Consider the following 23,063-nt stretch of genomic DNA (forward strand, 5'->3'; position numbering starts at 1 on the left):
AAGCCAAAAACCTATCATTTTCTTTCTTTATCCAGCTGCAAGTTCTGCACTTGCTTATGTCTCCCTTAATTACCACTTAAGTATGTCCATTTTCCTCCCTCACATTCCTAGTGCTTTAGTTGAGCCCCCCGTCATTTTATGGCATATTTTACTGCAATGGCTCCCTCATCACTTCCTTCTCAATCCACCTTTCACACTGATTGTTGCCATAATACACTTTATACCATGCACATCTGCTGGTGTCATTAACCTGATTGAAATATTCTAATTTAAACTCATCAGCAGAGCAGAAATCTCTTCATGATCTTAGCTTTAACTATCCTCTTCAGCTTTATCTTCAATTACTCTTCCAAATTCACTGTTTCAGCCACAAATAATTAGTTCTATTTCTTTTAATATTTTCATTAATCTTGGTCTGAAGTATGTATTCTTTTTCTTATCCTGGCTGAAGATTTAACTCCTCTATGAAGCCTTCCCTGATAGACATTTTCCCTCCCTATATTTAACAGTGCTCCTCTGTGCTGTCAGAATACCTCCTAGCACTTGCCACATTTGATTGCAGTTGTTTATTTGGCTGTTTCACCACTTCAGCCAATGGAACTCCTAGAACAGTGAATTTTTTGGTAAAAATTTCCCTGTATAATGGTTGCATGAAAACTTTATTCTCTGCTGCAGCACACATTTCAATTTCAGACAGTGTGAAAGCTCATGAACTTGAGCAGAAAGGCTATACAACTACAGAAGAAATAAAATGTTCAAAAATGCAACATTTTAAATAAATAGATGAGCCCACAGGAAGGGAAGCAGTATATACACAGTCCAAAATGGGAATAGGCCTATGAAAGAGAGCAGGATTATCAAGCTGATGTTTTACCTGTGCTGAAGGAAAATGTGTTGGAGTTAAGGTTCTTAATCTACAACATTGAGGCCTAGATTTCAGTGCCTAGAGACACAAAAGGAGGCTGTGGCCTTGGGAAGTAGTGAGAATGAGATCTTTAGTTAGTCATGACCTTTGAGTGGCTACAAACTTGGCAAAAAGTTGGACTACATATTGTGTTTGCTAGCACAGAAACATAAAAACACTTGTCTCTTTCCTAGATCACAGGTAAATATAATTAGTCATCCCTAATTATTTAAAGCCATAGACCTAACATGTTGTAGGTTTTGGGTTAAATATGCAATATATGCATTGTTCAGTAATTCCCATGCTGAGAAATTAATACAAAAGTGGCCCCAGAGAAATTTTCACAGGTAAAACATTTCAAAGTTGGACAGAAGCAAACATTGAACACTTGGGAAAGACATGCCCTCATCCAGGCAGAATGGGCTTCCCATAGATTGAAGATAAATCCATGATGCAAATTTAAGGAGCAATCCAAAATTAAGGAACATAAAATTTAATAATCAAGAATCAGTGAGGGGCAGCTATAGCAAAACAGAATTAGACCCCTCTAAGAGATTTGAAGTAAATGTGTTTTAAGTTATTAAAAATACCAGCTGAAACAATAATATACCATGATAAAAATAGTAATATTTGAAACATAACCAAATATTCTCCTGTAAGTAAGAAATAGTCACTAAAATAAAATAAAACCGTAATAAATGAGTTTAACAGCATAATAAATACAATTGAAGTAGAAATTCATGAATGGGAGTATAAATCTGAGAATCTTCTTACAAACAAAACCTAACTTAAAAGAATGCAGGAGCACACAGATAAATCATTTGTATTAGAGACATTAAGGTCAAGCTTGCATTGATTAGAGAATGTCCTAACAAAGACATTTTAGTTACCTTTTTTGTGAGGGATGAGAGGAGGAGCAGAGAGAAAGGGAGACAGAGAATCCCAAGGAGGCTCTGTGCTATTAGCACAAAAACCAATGTGGGGCTTGAACTCACAAACCGTGAGATCATGATCTGAGCCAAAATCAAGAGTTGGCTGCTCAACTGACTGAGCCACCCAGGTGCCCCTTAGCTACTTTTTAAATATGAGTTCACTTGGTAAATAAGGGAAGTAAAGCCATTAGGGACAAGGGAATGGATTGTGCAGGTGCATAGAGATACAGAGACTTAAAGAGATGGAAAAAGTGAAAATAGAATGTCAGAGACATGGAGGATAGCATGTGAAAGTCCATCATATGTGTAGTAGAAATACTAAAAGTAGAAAACAGGTAGTATAGGAAAGAATATTTGAAAAGATAACAGCATCATATTCAGGAATTAAAGCCAACTCCAAAGTACACACATGGAAATAAATGTACACTTAGATGAATTTTAGGGAAACTGCAAAATGTCAGATATAAAGAGATCTGAAAAGTAACTTGAGGGAAAATGTGACTCATAATGGAACAACAATTAATCTGAAAGCATACATCTCAACAGCAAAATTCAGTGACAGAGGAAACAGTATATTGAAGCATTGATAATATCAAAGTATAGATAAAAGATACTTGTCAAAATAGAATGTTATATCTAGCTAAAATATTGTTCCTGAAAGAGCACAAAATAGACATGGGCAGAAATGGAGAGTGTTTACTTTTAACTGACCCTGACTGCATTCCTTTCTTAAGCAGAACATATTTTAAGGTCAGGGAACCTAATGAATGTCTTTTCTATGCCAGGCACAGTCTAGGCATTTGGGATATATCAGTAAACAAAGCAAAGATCCCTTCCATCCTGAAGTTCTCATCCTAGTAGGGGGAGAGAGACAATACAAAACTAGCCCTGATTTAATAATGGTATGTTAGAAGATAATAAATGTTATGGGGGGAAAAAAAGAGAGTAAATAAAGTTGATGGGAATGATGGGATGTTGGGAGGGAGTGTGTCCCAATACTAAGATGATTGGGATCAGCCCCATTTAAACAAAGCTTTGAGGTGGGAAGAGGGTCAACAAAATAGTTATCTGGGAGAAGGAGAATAGGCAATACAAAAGCCCTACAGCAAGATCATAAGGGGCATCCTCCAGGAACAGTGGGAAGGCTGGCATGACTGGAACAAGTCAGTAAGGTGACGGAAGAGTAGACATTGCAAGGTTTTGAAAAGAAGAATGATATGATCTGACATTTGTATTTAAAATTTCACTCTGATTACCATGTTGATGATGGACTGAAAGGGGCAAAGGAGACCAGAAGACTAAGAGGTCATTGTGGCAGTCAAGCCAAGAGATAATGGATGGCTTCTGCCAGAGTGAACTCTATTCCTAATCAAAGTGTCTGTGGTCAATAGACAATATGTTGAGTAAATAAATGAATAAATTCCTTACAAGTATACAGTTTTCCAAGTGTAGAGAAATATACTCCTGATATATAGTCTGTTAGATTCAGAAAAAAATTAATTATAAATACCAAATATATAATGTATATTTAAATTATTCTATCAACATTAGTGCTTCATATGACATTAGTCCTGACATTAGTGCTTCATATATATGTAGTCTTGAGTAGAAAATAAAAAAAAAGATTAGGACATTCTGAGGAGGTTTTCAGCATTGTTTTGAAGTTAAGATATTACCACATAAAATGTGGTAAAAAAGTCTAGAATATAGAAGGAATATTTAATTTATAGATGTATACCCAGAAAACATTTCTCAGTTCTGGTTTACCATGTATCTTCATTTCCTCACAATATTCATAAACCTTCTAGAGCATCAAAGAATCAAAGGTACAGTAGAGGCAACTATACATATTTAATGGTTAAACAAATAATTGGGTAACATAGGGCCATCAACCAAGGACTTTCACACCTATGATCTCATATTGATGAATTTGTGGCATGATGGTAGTGGGGTTTGGAGCCAATGACCAAGAAAGAATTCTTGAAGATGTTTTTGGTGCAAAAAGGTGATTTTATTAAAGCATCAGGACAGGACCCATGGGCAGGAAGAGCTGCACTGGGGTTGTGACAAGTAACTCATTCTATACCCTCAGGTTGGGAGGGGGTTAGAGACAGTGTAAGTCTCTAAGGAATTTTGGAAGCAAGGATTCCAGGACCTTGAGGGACTAGCTATTGCTATGGAAATACCATTTATTACCATTCAGTAAGACCTCAGTCATGAGACCCTTCAGATGTATATCAGGGGGCCATTAGTTTGGAGTATGATTGCCAGCATATATCGTGGTGTAGTTGAGATAAAGGAATTTTCCAAAGGAATTTTTATGTTTTAAAATAGACTTATAGGATCCTGGGGTGGGGAGGGTGTTCAGTATAATATCAAGCCAAAATTCCCTTTTTCTCCCTTTTTCCCTAGCAAAGTGTCATCATCAGTGCAGCTGAGCTCCTAGAGGGAGGTGACTCTGCCTGTTTCAAGGACTTGTCAAAGGCCTGTGGGTAGTAAGGGAATTTAATTTTCATTTGCCTTTGTTTCCCACATCACCATGGCAAGCACTTAAAACCCCCTTACATTTTGATGAGGGTGATATTAGTGCTCCAGGAAACAGAGTCATAAGTTTCTGGAGATTAGGCTATGGATAAGAGGGCCTTTTTCTTGCAGTTTACTAAGTTATGCACAAACTGAAGGAGACTCCTGTCCTGCATAACTGTAATCTCTATCAGTCAACCATTTGCTTTCTTTCCATTCCCCTGTTCTTGGGCAACCAGGAGTGTCCAAGGAATATCACATACATTCCAACTGGTGGGGGCGGGGGGAGCGGGGAAGGAAGGTGTGCTATTAGCCTGTACTTTGCCCTCAGCTTGCCCCATGCTCCCTCATCAATATGATGCTCATCAAATTCCTATGAAAAAGATTGAGCAGACACCAATTTTATCCCAAACTTATAAAGGAGCTACTGAGATTCAGAGAGAAAAGTAATTTTTCATATCTCATATCACTGGGAATACATCATGAGGTGGAACTTAAATCAGATTTCTAGACTCCTGAACTTGATTTTCTGCCTCTACACCACAGCTCTGATTAGACTTGGTCATCAAGACACAACATGTTGAGGGTCAGAGTTGGGTATTGGAAACAACCCTGCCCCCAAAGTTTGTTATCACAGCCACTGTCATGGTAGCTGACTCCTCACTCCCCTACACTACACACACACACACACACACACACCCCACACCACACACACACACACACACACACACACACACACACACAGACACATACACACACACATGCCTAAAGCCTTATAAAATAAGGGAAGCTGTGTTCAAGAGCAGGGACATGTGATAAATATATGAGATTCTATTTTGTGCAACTTTGATCCCTTTTTAAAAGATATTTGTGTAGATGAACAGCCATTATTACACTGTAGCTGAGAGTAATTATATTTTGGGCTCTGCATCATTAAATCTTATTGTCTATGTTGGAACCTCACTTTCACTAATACCCTCTTCAAAACATAAAAATTTAATTCAATGAAAATTCATTTAAGTTTGTTTGGGTATTATGAATCCTGGCTTCCCTAAATACATCAATGTTTGCAAAAGCTAATCTGAGTGTGGGATGTGAACTTTAATCACTGAAATTCTACATTACTTGTGAAACTAAAATGTGAAAGGTGTGACCCAGTTTCTCTGGGGATCTGTTTGTATACCATCAAGTTGATTGGCTCTGTAGAATTGGAATGTAAATTTATCTAGGTTTGGTTGAATTAAACATATCTTTTACTTGGGTTTGTCTGTATTAATTTTAGGCTAAAAGCCTGGGGAAAAGATTTTCTTAGAACTAGGTTACTTTTGCAAGTAACTTTTCCCTAAAATCAGTTTGTTTTCTACCATCCAAAGAAAATTAACAGGAGAACTACAATTGCTTTATGATGTGAAAACTATTAAACCTATATGTGCTTGCTCTGAAAGGCAAAATACTACTCAGGATTACAGATGCATATGCAGTGTTTATTTGATACCAACATTCAACTGTGTTTAAGAATTTCTATATTATCAGGGCACCAGCATGGCTCAGTCAGTTAAGCATCTGACTTCAGCTCAGGTCATGATCTCACAGTTCGTGAATTCGAGCCCTGTGTCGGGGGTCTGTGCTGATAGCTCAGAGCCTGGAGCCTGTGTCTCCCTCTCTCTTTGCCCCTCCCCTACTTGCACTCTGTCTCTCTCTCTCTCTCTCTCTCAAAAATAAGTAAACATTAAAAAAAAATTTTAAAACAGGATTGCTATCTTATGTAGAATTATATTAAAATTAGAAACCTGACTTGATAATTTGTGTTCATTTGGCAACCCATAACACAGTCACTCCAAATTTCTCCCTAAATACCTGTAATGGAAAAGCAAAAGATGACTTTACCACACTGAAAATGAGCTTTAAAAAAGCTGTTACAACAGTGCTTTGCACTGATACGGCCTTTGCACATTCAGTTCCCTCTGTTTGTATTTCTCCTCTATACTATTTATCTAGGTAATCTCCACTCTTCGTTCAAATTTCAGATCAAAGGGAGATTTCCTTAGGAATATATTTTCTGACCTACCCGTCACCACATCCCCTATCCTGGCATTTTATGGAACATTTATGTAAAGTAGCTCTTTTACTGTCTAATTTAATATTTGTTAATATGATTGCTTGGTTAATGACTCTCCAAACTGTACTATACACTTAGTAAAGAACTGTATTTTTAGTCACCATTGTATCCTTAACATAAAAAAAATGTCTGGCATAAAATAGTTTCTCAATAAACTATTGAGAAATGAATGACTGACATTCATTGAGAATGTGAATGAATAACTGACATTCTATTGAGAAATGAATGACATAGTAATAATGAATAAATGAATAAGTGGTGGTTAACATAGTATTTTTCTTCTTTATATTAATATGATGCTCAGTTATGGTTTCTGAAATTGCAGGTGGACATGGTTTTCATGTGATCCCTACATGCTTATATATTGACCATATAATGAGTACTCCCTAATGGATTTGGTAGAACAGAGTGAAAACTATGTGTAGCTGAACCTGGAATAGCACAAATGTTTCATAAATCCAGTTAAGACTTAGGAGAATGAATAGACAAAACTATGAAACAAGTTAATGAAGAAAATTCCTACAAGAACCCACGTTTAATTTTTTAAAAGTGCCTATTTCAATGGATATACCTGAGATGACTGTCTACCTCAAGCTGTACCAAATACAAATTGGGGAAATTTTACTGTGCTATTTTCACATTTTTATTGGGCCTAGGTACTGTTTTCTTTCACAAGTTTCCCCTTGCAATGCTTTTTTTATAGCCCTTCAGATTCGATAACATCCAGAATACAATAGAGCCATAGGTAGAGAAGGCCTATTGGGACTGGGCTTCTTTATGAGAGGTTAAATTCTCCCAAGCCAGCCCCCAGAGCGGAACATACTGAGCCACAGGAGCAAGGCATTCTAGAGATTTTATGTTTTCACATGCTCAGCACAAAATATCGAAGTGGGGTAGGATAAATGACTTACAAGGACAGCACAAGAGAGCCATCTGAATATCAAAAGGCAAGTATTAGACTGAAATCGGGTCAGCACCCAAATGGACAGATAAATAGGATGAAGGCTAACTATCCACCCTGCTTGTGCTAAAACACAGACTATAAATAGATCTAACTCCCTTGAGAATGAGTTAAGAGGGGAAGGAGAGAAGGAGAGAAAGAAAAGGAGGAGGAGTAGGAATGTATGTGTGTGTGTATATATATATATATATATATATATATATATATATATATATGTGTGTGTGTGTGTCTGTAAATATGTACAAACAAAACTTATAGCTAAAATACAATATTGCCCTACCAGAAAAAAAGGGAAAATAATTTCTGAATAAAGAGGACATAGTTTCAAAATCTTTTTGTTGAAGAAACTTGAAGAAAATCTTAGAAAATATACTGTTATTATCCATTGTATACAAGCCCACTAGCTATGAAATAGGAAAAAGTCATAAGAAGAGAAAATTCAGAAATAAAAATATCATGAGATTAAATTGAGAAGTGGATGATGCAAGAAAGAATTAAAAAGTAAAAATGTAACAGCAACATGGAAATCCAAAATGTTGCAAAGATCAAACTTGAGGGGCCCTCTTAGATGCAGTAGAAAAGGTCGAAGAGAAAATACAATGATCAATATGGAGGGAAAAGCTTCTTGATTCATTTTAAAAAATACCAGTGTACTTGAGAAGAAAATTGAACCAGAGGAAATGATTATACCCAATATTGAAGAAAGTAGTCATAAACTGAAAAGATCTGACCATCCAGATTGAAAAGCTTACCTTGCTGTAGGCAAAAATCAATAAAAAGAGAGTGCAAATTAGATATGTCTGACAAATATTTGGATTATAAGGGGAGAGAACAAAATCCATTGGTTTTAGAGTAGAAAAAGCAACATTATTGAGGAAAGAAGTTATATTGGTCTCACAGATCCTCTCTTTAAAGCTAATGACTAGAATATAACAGAGGACATATATGATTTTGTCCTAATTATTTTATCCAGAAAACTTGTCTTTCATGTGAATACAACAGATATTTTCAGACATGCAAGAACACATAAAATATACTAGCTCTTTAAAAAATTACTTGAAGATGTAGTCACGCTGAATAGAGCTTGATCTTAAAGTGGAAGAAAAGGAACTTTGTTGTTGGAGTTTCTTCTAAATCCTTCACCACATAGAGGAAACTCAAAAGATGAAGTTTTTAATATTTTAACATTAAATATGTCTAACATTTAACATTATATATGTAGAGGCCTCTTTTAGGCAACCATCTTGAACAGTGGAAACCTGAGTATGGTGAAAGGGACTACTTTGGTCCCATGGCTAAATACAAACAGGTCCATTAGGCCACCCACCTCAAAGTATCCATGAGTCCTAGCTGACCAATGGGTTACTTACACACAGACACAGGTACCAAAAAAAAAAAAAAAAAAGGAAAATTCCATACATTCTCATACCTTCTCACCTTTCCCCCACTTCCCCTACTCCACCCCATCCTCCAACACCACCCCCACCCCAGCCTTGTGGCAGCCTCTTCTTTGCTATCCTGTCCACTGCTCCCTTGTGATGTATTCACTCAACGTCTATCTCCTTTGTTCTTCCTTGGGTGAATTCTTTTACCACCTGTGCCACAAGTCTCTACCTGATAGAGTCACCCCACACTTGGTGTCCCCCCATGTGATTGGGAGGCCCCCACATTGTAGGGCAGGCTAACAAATTTGGCCTACAGAGTAAAAGAAAAAAAATAAAGAAGAAAAGTAAAGAAAATAAGGCACAAAGATCATAAAATAAATGCATTGAGAAAAGACTAAAGATAAAATTATCAAAATGTAAATGAATTTTAGACTCTGATAGAAGTTTAATAATAGATAAATTAAAATAACAATTTTTAATACATAGTAGCTTTGAGAAACCCATATAAAATAATGCTACATAAGATTAAACATTAAACATTGGCAAAAACAGGTGTGCCTGGGGCATTCAGTCAAGTGTCCGACTTCAGCTCAGGTCATGATCTCAGAGTTCGTGAATTTAAGCCCTACGTGGGCTCTGTGCTGACAGCTCAGAGCCTGAAGCCTGCTTCGGATTCTGTGTTTCCCTGTCTCTCTGCCCCTTCCCCAGTCACACACACTCTCTCCCTCTCACTCTAAAAATTAATAAACATTAAATTTTTTTAGTTGACAAAAAAATATTAAGTAAATACAAAATCATAACCAATAATAAAAGGACTAAAGAATTAAGTAATCAAGACTGAATATAATTCAAGTCAACAAAATTAAATGTGATAAAAGACTCCATTTATATTGTCATAAATGCCACAAAAAGTTAAAATAATCATGATCCTTTCATCCTGAATAATCAAGCATCAAAATATAAAGCAAAATATCATAGGATTAATACACAGAAATAAAAACTATGGTTGACTTTAATATACCTCTTTATTTTTAAAATTTAAGGTAGATAAAAATAAGTGATGATATAGTTTGTAGAATGTAATTAATAAGGTGAAACTAATAGATTAATATCAAATTCACAAGCCACTATCAGAGACTAGAGTTTTTTTATGTTTATCATTAACAAACTTGTTATATGCCAGGATATTTATGTGACTAGAAGAAAATGAAAAAGTAAGATATGAGGGAGATGATGTTAGGTAGGCATGAAACTGATTATTCATTGCCTGATAGATCCGGGTAAATAATTTGAATTTAATTTTAATTGCAATGGAGGACATAAAAGGGTTTCAGAGGGTTTTGAAATAATCTGAGGTGCATCTAGTCTTCCAAGAGCAGGTTAAGTAGGCAATTAAATATGCAAGTGGAATTCAGGGAAAGTTTTGGATTACAGAGTCCATATTGGAAATCATCAGCTTATACTTACAACCACAAGAATGGATGAGCAAAGCAAGAAAGAAAGTCTAGTAAGAAGAGAAAAACAATGTAAAGACAAGTCTTGGAGCATTCCAACATTAAATTTAAGAGGATGTGGCATCTACCAGTGAAGGCTTAGAAATCATTAGAAAAGCAAAGAGCAAATTAGACCAATTTTCGGGTCACTCAAGTTAAAAATACATGTATTTCAAGAAGGAGGAAGAGCCACATGTGTAAATATTGCTAAGAGTTAAAGTAAGATGAGGACTAAGAACTGACTATTGGATTTAGTAATTTATAGGTCATGAATAATCTTGATGTAATCATGTTTGTTGGGTTTATGGTAATGGAAGTTTAACTGGGACAGAGTAAGAATAATAGAGAAGAGAGAAGGGTGACATTAAGTATACATAACTTTTTTGAGAATGTTAAGTAATGTGATGGAAGTTAATATGGCTATGGAGTCATGGGCAACATTTTCTTAAGTTGAAAGGTATGATAGCGTGTTTGCAAGCTTATGGGAATGATCCTGAGAAGAATGACCTGATGAAATAGAGGGCGGAGGAGCTATTTTCAAGAAAGAATTTTCAGATAGATAAGATGAGTGAAAAATAGGAAGATCTTAATGGAATACTAGCTGTCTATCCATTGTACTGGAAGAAAATGCAGAGTCATATGGGAACACATGAAAGTAGGTATGGCAGTGGGAGAATGTGGATATTTTCTTCTGATAGGTTATTTTTTCTCCAATAAAATAAGTGCTTAGGGCATTGTTGAGGGTAAGAAATAGAAAGGATTAGTTAGAAAATTTAAAAGATTATTATTGAAGTTGTCACCTTTTAGAGTGGAGAAGTGAATTAAATAGAGAAATTATTAGGTTTCTGGTTAGTCCCTAGGGCCCTCTTGAGTTTTGTAAGCTTATATTGAAAGTGAGACTTAACAGCATGGTTGCTTGCTAACTCACAGCCATATTCAATGAGTTTGGTGCAAACACAGAATAGATACAGAACTGGTTATCTCTAAGGTTGGAGGTGCAAATTTTACAAGTGTGGAAAGCTGAATAACACTCCTACCTCTAAAGATGTCCACGTCCAAACCCCTGGAACCTATGTATGCTACTTTATATGGCAAGAGGAATTTTGCACATATGATTAAATAAGAAAAAAAGGGATTTTGCACAAATGAGATGGGGGACTATTTTGGATTACCCAGATATGCCTGACATAATCATAGGACTCCTCATAAGAGAGAGTGAGGAGATCCGAGCAGGGCAAAGGCAATGTGAAGATTCAAGCAGAGGTTGGAACGATGCATCTAGGAGCCAGGGAGCGCCAAACACTCTCTAGAGGCTGGAATAGTCAAGGAATGGATTTTCTCCTGGAACCACCAGCAGGAATCAGTTCTTCTGACACCTTGATTTCAGACTCATGAGACCAATTTTAGACTTCTGACCTCCAGAACTGTCACAGAATAACTTTGTGTTGTTGTCAAACACCAAGCTTGTAGCAATTTGCTACAGGAGCAATAGGAGACTGATAAACCAGATGCCTTCAGTGCAGGAAGAGAGGGGCAAGGCAGTTGAGGTATGCTGCAGTGGAATGATTATAATGATAGTATGGAGGGAAATCAGAACATGGGGAGCAGTGAAAAGATGTTATAACATAGTAGAAATAACAAAAGTATAAAAATGGGGAGAAGAAGGAAAGGAAAAGAGAAAGGAACTCATATGAAACCTAAAATACACATAGCAGAGAGTTAAAGGATAAATAACAAAATAGACGGCTCTGGGCATAAACAAATATAGGAAACAGGAATAAAAATAGACGGCTCTGGGCATAAACAAATATAGGAAACAGGAATAAAAATATAAACCTTTTTTAATTATGAAAAGAGATAAAAATGAAAGGCAAAATATACCATATAAAGAAGAAATAGCAATTATAACACACATCATAATGATAACAAAATGATATGACAGGGTTAAAAGTCTCTATCATATATTGTATTCAAAATCCACCTAAAATAGGGATAATGGAAGACTAAACATAAAGATGGACAAAAGCAATATTTTGGTTTATTAATCACAAGAAACGGGTTGCAATCCTTAAAGTAGAATCCAAACTAAAAAGTATAAAAGATCACATAAAGGGCACCTTCTAATGCTAAAAGATATCATTTACAAAGAAGATATAATAGTCATGAACATCTGTGCACCAACAAACACATCAATTCCCTTTAAAAAGTAGAAACTACAGTGATGCCTGGGTGACTCAGTCAGTTAAGCGACTGACTTCAGCTCAGGTCATGATCTCATGGTTCATGAGTTCAAGCTCATGTCAGGCTCTGCCCTGACAGCTCAGAGCCTGAAGCCTGCTTCAGATTCTGTGTCTCCGTCTCTCTCTGCCCCTCCCTGCTTGCACACTCTCTCTTTCTCTCTCAGAAATAAATAAACATTTTTAAAATTTTTTAAAAAAGAGAGAAACTATAGGAGTTGCAAAGATAAATGAGTAAATGCACTACTAATAAAATAATTTTGTTCACTGCTCTCAATACAAGACAGATTTTGACATATATGTATGAATCCTGTGTGATTCCACAAATTTGAAATCATGCAAGATCTTATCAGTATATAAACTTTTAATTTTTGTGATTACATATTCTGTCTGACATGTGAAATTAAGTTCCTTGTTTAGAGCTATATTTGTGGTTGTATGTGTGCACATGTAACTTTAGACAGATATCTGATTTCCTGGCCCTTGTAACCTGTAGGAAATGTCTATCAATCATCAAAATAAGATACTCGATCTACATGTTGACTTTTGCCCCAAATAATTAAATTAAATTATTAGTCCTAATTAATCCTAGTTTTCCAATAGCATAAAATCTCTCATGGGAAAAACTGAGATAAACACATCAATTAGTTTAAAAGAAAGAAGCGGCCAGTTTAGATTCACATTGCACTTCAAGATATCGACACACACATTTTTTAATAGCTCCTCTGACTCCTCTTTCAATGCAACCTTGAATCATGCTGTGCACTGATCCAAAATGACATTTCAAAGTCTTTTGCTCCATCAGTACCCTTCTCTCTATCATGTCTGATGCTTACAAGAAATACTGTCAGACATTCTGAGAACTATCTATCACCCGGCAGTCAGATGAATGCAGAATCAGATAATTTAAATCGTGTACATGCTGAACAAAAGATAATCCATTTGGGGAAGGAGAGGTTAAAAAAAAAAAGAGGTCACTCCAGTTCTGAAAATGTCCAAAGCAAGCAGCAAATCCTACATGTTCTGATTGGATAAAATAATATATTAGACATTTAAGAAGCTTCTTTCCTAGTCACATGTTATTCTGAATGACAATTTTAAGGCAAAACTACCATGATAGAAGCCTCTAAAACATAAAAATTGGGCAAGAGACCTTTTTATTCATCTTTAGGGGATTTCTCATGAGCCTTTCCAGAATAATTTCAGGTTAGGTGAAAAGGTTATATAGAAACAAAACTGGAATTATATATTGACATGTGTATTGTGATTCTCTCTCTGTAATCCCACTCATGACCTTTCTTTAAACAGTGAAAAAGATCACCAACCTACCTCTCTACCCTTACTTAAGTTATATATGTTCACGTTATTTAGTACCCTTCTTTTTTCTTTTTTATTCTATTTCTCTCCAGCTTTGGCCATTTTTTTCTTTTTCATTAATTTTTTCTCTTTCCCCTTGCAGTTGACTATTTCTAACCTGACCCTGTCTCTCTAACTGTGTCTCTCTCTTATCCCACTTATTGGACTCTGTGCATGTGCTATGTATTTGTCTTTCTGTGCCTCAGCTTACTTAGTTCCCTTTACCAGGTGCCTTTACCCATTACTATTTTTGATATTAAAAATTCTGACAATCTTTCAGATCCCATCTCCTTCCTAAAGCAATTGCAGCTAATTATTCTTTCCTCCTTTTTCCCTTCTAAAGTACTCATTTCCTGATTTTTGTATGGATATTTTCTTTTGTTTTGTATTGTTTTATATCTGTACATCCCCTATCCCCAAATAGAGAGATGGGGCAATTTTCTACTTATTCTCAAAAGTTGGATTAAGCATGTGTTCAGTAATTTTTTTTGTCATTATGCCCAAAAATTCTGCCATAATGCCATAAGTGAAATGTATCTATGTTAATTAATCTTGTGGCATAATTTTAATAGAATCCAAGATATCATTGATCTCTGACTTGAGGAAAAAGACTGGCTAAGTAGAATTAGGTATACCCTATCTTATGGGACAGTTTCTCAATATTCCATTGTATCTTCCAGAGGCACTTAAATTAAATCTTCAGTGTATTAGTCAACCTTTAAGCCCTACCTAACAACACATAAACAGAAAGTAATACATGATTCAATTGACAGTACTGTAAAGTCATGGCTGGGATACTATGGAATGATATACATCAGTAAAAATTTTGAGTTTACACTAAAAAAATTAAATAATTTTTTAATTACACTCAAAAAAATAATTTTTTCTGCTTGTAGTCCATCCATATGTACCATTATGAGTCTTGAGTTAAAGAGGAGGCTAAGAAGTAGAAATAGGAATTGTGTGGGTAAATTTTGTTTTTGTTTTTTGCTTAGTTTTTGTTATTCTTAGGTTGTCATGCTTCTTTGGGTTGTATTATGAAACAGAATGGCCATGGTATTGCGGCTAAGACAACTCCACTACGCTCATGGTGTAGCTGCCATAAGTTCACATCTAGAGAAGCAGTAGTAGGAGCACCTGGGTGGCTCAGTCACTTACGTGTCTGGCTTCAACTCAGGTCATGATCTTGGGGTTCGTGAGTTTGAGCCCTGTGTCAGACTCTGTGCTGACAGTTCAGTCTGGACCCTGCTTCAGGTTCTGTGTCTTGCCCCTCCCCTGCTCAGTCTCTCTCTCTCTCTCTCAAATAAATTAAAAAATATTAATTAAAAATTTTTTAGAGAAGCAGTAGTAGCATTATTTTACTGTTCCTCCTACCACCCTTGTGTTACCCTGCTGAAGGGTACTTTATTTCCTTCTGATGGGAAGGAAAAAAAGCAGAAGCTGCTTATTACTGCCCCTAGTCAAGATTCCTTTTCCTGCTGACATCTTTAGATATTATATTCTGTGATATTTAGAATGCTACTTTATAACTTTATGCTTTATAATTGTCCCAACTGTATAGAGTTAAAAAAAGCACTACTATACAAAAACCAATAAATATACATGAGCATTAAATATTATCCATTTATCTACTAAATACATTTTAAAGTTCTGTGCTAGAAGTTATGACAAAATTAATAATCTAGTAAGGGTGGCAGGGAAAAGTGTGAATAAATAACACTTATATAAGGTTAAATAGATGTCCCTCAAAAGAGATACAGCAATTATGTTACTTAAACTGTACTTGTGGTAGTGAGAACTGAAAGAAACTAGTGGAGTTTTTTAAAGGGTATACTTAGAAAGGAGATGAGTCAAACTGTTTAGAGAGTAGATCTTAAGTGTTCTCACCACAGGCACACGCGGACACACACACACACACACACACACTAATTATGGGAGTGTTAACTAACCAGCTTTGAATGACACACTGGACCAGATGGAGTTAACAGATATATTCAGAACATTTCATCCTAAAACAACAGAATATACATTCTTCTCGAGTGCACATGGAACATTCTTCAGAAAAGATCACATACCAGGACATAAATCAGCTCCCCCAAAATACAAAAAGATCAAGATTATACCATGCATATTTTCAGAACACAACAATATGAAACTTGAAATCAACCACAAGAAAAAATTTGGAAAGACCATGGATATTTGGAGATTAAAGAGCATCCTACTAAAGAGTAAATGGGTTAACCAAGAAATTAAAGAGGAAATTAAAAAGTACATGAAAGCCAATGAAAATGATAACACCACAGCCCAAAACCTCCGTGTTGCAGCAAAGGTGGTTATAAGAGGGAAGTATAGGAGTGCCTGGGTGGCTCAGTCAGTTAAGCGTCTGACTTCAGCTCAGGTCATGGTCTCACAGTTCGTGGGTTTGAGCCCCGCGTTGGGCTCTGTGCTGACAGCTCAGATTCTGGAACCTGCTTCAGATTCTGTGTATCCCTCTCTCTCTGCCCCTCCCCAACTAGTGATCTGTCTCTCTCAAAAAATAAAATTAAAATGTTAAAAATAATAATAATAAAAAGAGAACTCTAAGAGGGAAGTATAAAGCAATCCAGGCCTTCCGAAAATAGGAAGAAAGTTCTCAGGTACAAAACCCAACCTTACACCTTGAAAAGCTGGGGAAAAAACAGCAAATAAAACCCCAAACCAGCAGAAGATGGGAAATAATAAAGTTAGAGTGGAAATCAATGATATTGAAATAAAAAAATAAATAAAAAAATAAACGGTAGAACAGGTCAATGAAACCAGGAGCTTGTTCTTCAAAAGAATTAACAAAATTGATAAACCCCTGGCCAAATTGATCAAAAAGAAAAAAGGGAATGGCCCAAATAATTTATGAATGAAAGGAGAGAGACCACAACCAACACCACAGAAATACAAACAATAATAAGAGACTATTATGAGCAATTACATGACAATAAATTGGACAATCTGGAAGAAATAGACAAATTCCTAGAAACATGTATACTACCAAAACTGAAACAGGAAGAAATAGAAAATTTGAACAGACCCATAACCAGTAAAGAAATTGAATTAGTAATCAAAAATCTCCCCCAAAACAAGAGTCCAGGGCTGGATGGCTTTCCAGGGGAATTCTACCAAACATTTAAAGAAGAGTTATCACCTACTCTTTTGAAGCTGTTCCAAAAAATAGAAATGGAAGAAAAACTTCCAAACTCATTCTATGAGGCCAGCATTGTCTTGATTCCAAAACCAGACAAAGACCCCAGAAAAAAGGAGAACTACAGACCAATTTCCCTGATGAACATGGATGCAAAAAGCCTCAATAAGATACTAGCAAACCAGATCCAAGAATAAATCAAAAGAATTATTCACAATGATCAAGTGGGATTTATACCTGGATGCAGGGCTGGTTCAATATCTGCAAATCAATCAATGTGTTACATCACATTAAAAAAAGAAAGGATAAGAACCACATGATCCCCTCAATAGATGCAGAGAAAATATTTGAGAAAATAAAGCATCCTTTCTTGATAAAAACCTTCAAGAAAGTAGGAATAGAAGGATTGTACCTCAAGATCATAAAAACCATATATGAAAGACCTACCAATAATACCATACTCAATGGGGAAAAACTGAGAGCTTTCCCTCTAAGGTCAGGAACATGACAAGGATGTCCACTCTCACCACTGTTATTCAACATAGTGTTGGAAGTCCTAGCCTCAGCAATCAGACAACACAAAGAAATAAAAAGCATCCAAATTGGCAAGGAGGAAGTGAAACTTTCACTCTTCACAGACAACATGATACTCTGTGTTGATAACCCAAAAGATTCCACCAAAAAACTGCTAGAACTGATCCATGAATTCAGCAAAGTCACAGGATATAAAATCATAGCACATAAATCGTTTGCATTTCTATACACCAATAATGAAGCAGCAGAAAGAGAAATCAAGGAATCGGTCCCATTTACAATTGCACCAAAAACCATAAAATACCTAAGAATAAACCTAACCAAAGAAGTGAAAAATATATACACTGAAAACTATAGAAAGCTTATGAAAGAAATTGAAGACACAAAAAAAATGGAAAAGTATTCCATGCTCATGGATTGAAATAGCAAATACTGTTAAAATGTTGATATTACCCAAAGCAATTTACATATTCAATGCAATCTCTATCAAAATAAAACCAGCATTCTTCACAAAGCAAGAAAAAAAAATCCTAAAATTTGTACGTAACCAGAAAAGACCCTAAGCAGTGAACACAATCCTGAAAAAGAAAACCAAAGCTGGAGGCATCACAATTTCGGACTTTAAGACATTACAAAGTGGTGAGCATCAGGACAGTATGATACTAGCACAAAAGCAGATCAATAGAATAGAACACATAGATCAATGGAGTAGAATAGAGAACCCAGAAATGGACCCACAGACAAAACAGGAGAGAATATCCAATGGGAAAAAAAAACAGTCTTTTAGCAAATGGTGTTGGGAAAATTGAACAGCAACATGCAGAAGAATGAACTGGGACCACCATTTTATCACACCATACACAAAAATAAACTCAAAATGGGTAAAAGACCTAAATGCAAGACAGGAAGCCATCAAAGTCCTCGAGGAGAAAGCAGGCAAAAACCTCTTTGATCTTGGCCACAGCAACTTCTTACTCAGCACGTCTCTGGAGGCAAGGGAAACAAAAGCAAAAATGAACTCCTGAGACCTCATCAAAATAAAAAGCTTCTGCACAGTGAAGGAAACAATTAGCAAAACTAAAAGGCAACTGACAGAATGGGAGAAGATATTTGCAAATCACATATCAGATAAAGGCTTAGTATCCAAAATCTATAAAGAACTTATCAAACTCAACACCCAAAAACAAAAAATCCAGTGAAGAAATAGGCAAAAGACATGAATAGACACTTCTCCAAAGAAGACATCCAGATGGCCAACTGACACATGAAAAAATGCTCAACATCACTCATCATCAGGGAAACACAAATCAAAACCACAGTGAGATACACCTCATACCTGTCTGAATGGCTAACATTGACATCTCAGGCAACAACAGATGTTGGCAAGGATGCGGAGAAAGAGGCTCTCTTTTGCATTGTTGGTGGGAATGCAAGCTGGTGTAGCCCCTCTGGGAAACAGTATGGAAGTTCCTCAAAAAACTAAAACTAGAACTACCCTATGACCCAGTAACTTCACTACTAGGCATTTATCCAAGGGATACAGGTGTGCTATTTCAAAGGGACACATGCACCCCCATGTTTATAGCAGCACTACCAACAATAGCCCAAGTATGGAAAGAGCCCAAATGTCCATCAATGGATGAATGTATAAAGAAAATTTGGTGTATATATACAATGGAGTATTACTCGGAAATAAAAAAGAATGAAATCATGCCATTTGCAACAACATGGATGTAACTAGAGTATATTATGCTAAGTGAAATTAGAGAAAGACAAGTATCATATGACTTTACTCATATGTGGAAGTTAAGATATAAAACAGATGAACATAAGGGAAGGGAAGCAGAAATAATGGAAAAACAAGGAGGGGGGCAAAACATGAGACTCTTAAATACAGAGATCAAACTGAGGGTTTCTGGAGACGTTTGGGGTGGGGGGATGGGCTAAATGGGCAAGGGGCATTAAGGAGAACACTTGTTGGGATGATCACTGAGAGTTATATGTATGGGACGAATCACTGGATTCTACTCCTGAAATCATCATTACACTATATGCTAACTAACTAATTTGGATGTAAATGTTTTAAAATAATAAATAAAAAATAAACAAACTAAAAGTAAAAAAAATATTTATACAATCTGTATAAGCATCATTTTATAAATGTCAATTTCAAGATAAAGTATAACAAAATATCTCATAATTTGTTTAATTTTTAAAGAGTACCTGGGTGGTTCAGTAGGTTTAGCATCTGACTTTGTCCCAAGTCATGATCTCAGGGTTTGTAAGTTTGATCCCCTAATTGGGCTCACAACTATCAGCATGTAGCCTGGTTAAGATCCTCTCTTTCCATCTTTCTCTACCCCTCCCCTGCTCATGGTCTCTCTCTCTCTCAAAAATAAACAAACATTTAAAAAACGAAACATAATTAACACAATAACTTGCATTAAAGAAACTTGAAAACAATCTTTTTTGCACCTTTTTAATTATGTTGACAATTCTAAAGCAAGATAATTTCCCTTATAAATTGATTTTTTCAGATTTACTTTGAAAAAGAGACAGACTAGAGGAAACAAGTCATTTTTTTTCTTTTCGAGTTTTTATTTACATTCTAGTTAGTTAACATATAGTGTAATATTGGTTTCAGGAGAAGAATTTAGTGATTCATCACTTACATGCAACACCCAGTGACCATCACAAATACATCCTTAGTACCCATCACCCATCTAGCCTATCTCCCATCCACCTCCCTTCATTAACCCTCAGTTTGTTCTCTATAGTTAAGAGCCTCTTATGGTTTGCTTCCCCCCTCTTTCTTTGTTTTCTCTTTTCCTATGTTCATCTGTTTTGTTTCTTAAATTCCATATATGAGTGAAGTCATATGGTATTTGTATTTTTCTGACTGACTTATTTTGATTAGCATAATATACTCTAGCTCTCTCCGTATCATTGTAAATGGCAATTTTCATTCTTTTTGATGGCTATGTAATATTCCATTATATATATATAATATATCACATCTTCTTAAACCGAGGTCATTTTTAGAAAAATTTTTTAACATTTTTTTTGAGAGACAGAGAGAGCATGAGCATGGGAGGGACAGAGGAAGGGAAACACAGAATCTGAAGCAGGCTCCAGGCTCTGAGCTGTCCACACAGAGCCCAACCTGGGGCTTGAACTCACAAACTCTCACAGACCGAGAGAGACACATTGAGAGAGAGAGAGAGAGAGAGAGAGAGAGAGAGAGAGAGAGAGTGCATGAGCGGGGGATAGGGGCAAAGAGGAGACACAGAGTATCTTAAGTAGGCTCCACACTGAGTGTGGGGCTCAACTAAGCAGGGCTCAATCCCATGACCCTGAGATCATGACCAGAGCTGAAATTGGGTCTGCCACTCAATGGACCCATGGTCCCGAAATAGTTATCTGTATTTATTTAAGTATATGATGTATGAGCCCGTTAAAATGGTTACCTCATGATAATACTTAGAATATATTTTACATGTAACGAATGCTTAATAAAAATTCGTAACTATTAGAAACTAGGTGTTCTCCTAGTGTCTTGCCAAGAGTCTTTAATAGTTGAAGCTGCTGATTTTAATATATGTCCTAATTTTTTTTCACTGAAAAATCATATTCTTTTTGTTCTATGTAATAGAATTCTATGGCCTTAAGTGTTTGTTTTAATAATCAAGCAAATTTGCTTTTGCAGGAATATATTGATTCTATTCAGAGTTATGCCTGCATCTAAAATATGCTTACTCTTTGTATAATGAGAATATAAATCAGGCTTCCAAACTTTCACAACAGAAGTTTTCCTCTACCGATCAGCTCATGGTTTCTTCTTTGATTAACAGCATTAAAACACAGCACTTCAATTACTTGTCAAATAATTCAATCATGAATTAACTACAATCTTAAGTTGTCAAGGGCTGTTTTGAAATACTTAATGTCTAGCAAAAATTATGACTCCTGATAGCTCTTTGAAGTTATGCTTTTTAATTTTTTTTACCCAATAGTTACATAGTATTTATAATGAATCAGATGTTATTCTAAGTATAACCATTATCCCCATTTTATAAATGGAAAATGAAAGTGCAGACAGGTTACATAATCTTTTCCAAACCACTAGTAAATGATAAAATGATACATGATCAAATTGGTAAATGATGAAATTGGTCTGGTCTAAGGATGTCTGTGATTAACCTCAATCTTAAGATATAAATATGATTATCAGTAAATTTTATGTATTTACTGTAGTTTACAACTCAATCCTTATATAGACCTCTCTATAGCTCTCTATAGCTATAGTTTTAAATCCCAGAAAATTGTCTTCACTGAAAGATGCTCTGTGTTCATTACCCATTTTTATTGATAGTTGATATATAGAATATACATTTGAACTTTGTTTCCATGTCTTTTGTAAAACCATAGTTGGAGAAAGTATTCAACTTTATCAATTGACATTTACAAAACAGCGTGTCCAATAAATATTTATTATATTTATTATTCCAAAAATGTTTAGCCCTATCTTTTATAAGGCACTGAATGCTAAATAACCTAAAATCTTTTCAGTTTTCCTTTGAGTGTTTAGCTTCTATAATTAACTGTACTGGCTTCATATAGTTCTCAATTAAAAAAAAAGGGGCTTTCTGGGGTTATTGTAAATGTTTTATACTGTGTTCCATTTTATAAATGGTTTTAAAGATGTTTGGAGCTAGTCAAATGTTAAATTCTAAAGAATTGTTTGATTAGAATAATTTTCATCTATCTCTGGCTATTTTAAAAAAGTCACATAGTATTTTATAAAATCTTGAGTCATTTTTCTCCATCATTTATATACAGGATAATTATCTGGTTGTCATTTAGGGGAATTACAGAGCTAAGTAGGGTTAAACACTTCTAAGATGTACCTGATAACTAGAAGTATCAGACAATAAACCCAGCCACAACTAGAAGTTTGGAAGAATAATTTGTATTTCTTATTCTATTTGTTCCATACAGTTTGAATTTTGTAAAATTTTGGGAGAAATCTGTTAAACAGTCGCTCACGAAATATTAATGGCAGGTTACTTTGCTAGGTATTGGAGATATAATACTGAATATAACACATACAGAGTACACAGCTTATGCCCCCCTACCCTATATGCGAGCTCTCTCAAAATATTTGCCATGCTTAAGACAGTCTTTCCATAATTGGTCCTAAAGAAACATTGGTTTACAGATGTCAACAGATGTAAAGAAAAAAAGCTCTATGGGGAAAAAGTGAGAAATCTGTAGTAAGTGAAATTTAGTGGATTGTTTTGTTCATTATTTCTATTTAAAGGATCTTTCATGGGGGAACCTTGGTAGGTCAGTTGGTTGAGCCTTGACTTCAGCTGAGGCCATGATCTTGCGGTTTGTGAGTTCGAGCCCTGTGTTGGGCTCTATGCTGACAGCTCAGAGCCTGGATC

The sequence above is a fragment of the Lynx rufus genome, unplaced genomic scaffold (assembly GCF_022079265.1).
Source record: "Lynx rufus isolate CCGP_SWC_20201006 ecotype Redwood Valley unplaced genomic scaffold, mLynRuf1.p SCAF_13, whole genome shotgun sequence".
Taxonomy (NCBI): Eukaryota; Metazoa; Chordata; class Mammalia; order Carnivora; family Felidae; genus Lynx; species Lynx rufus.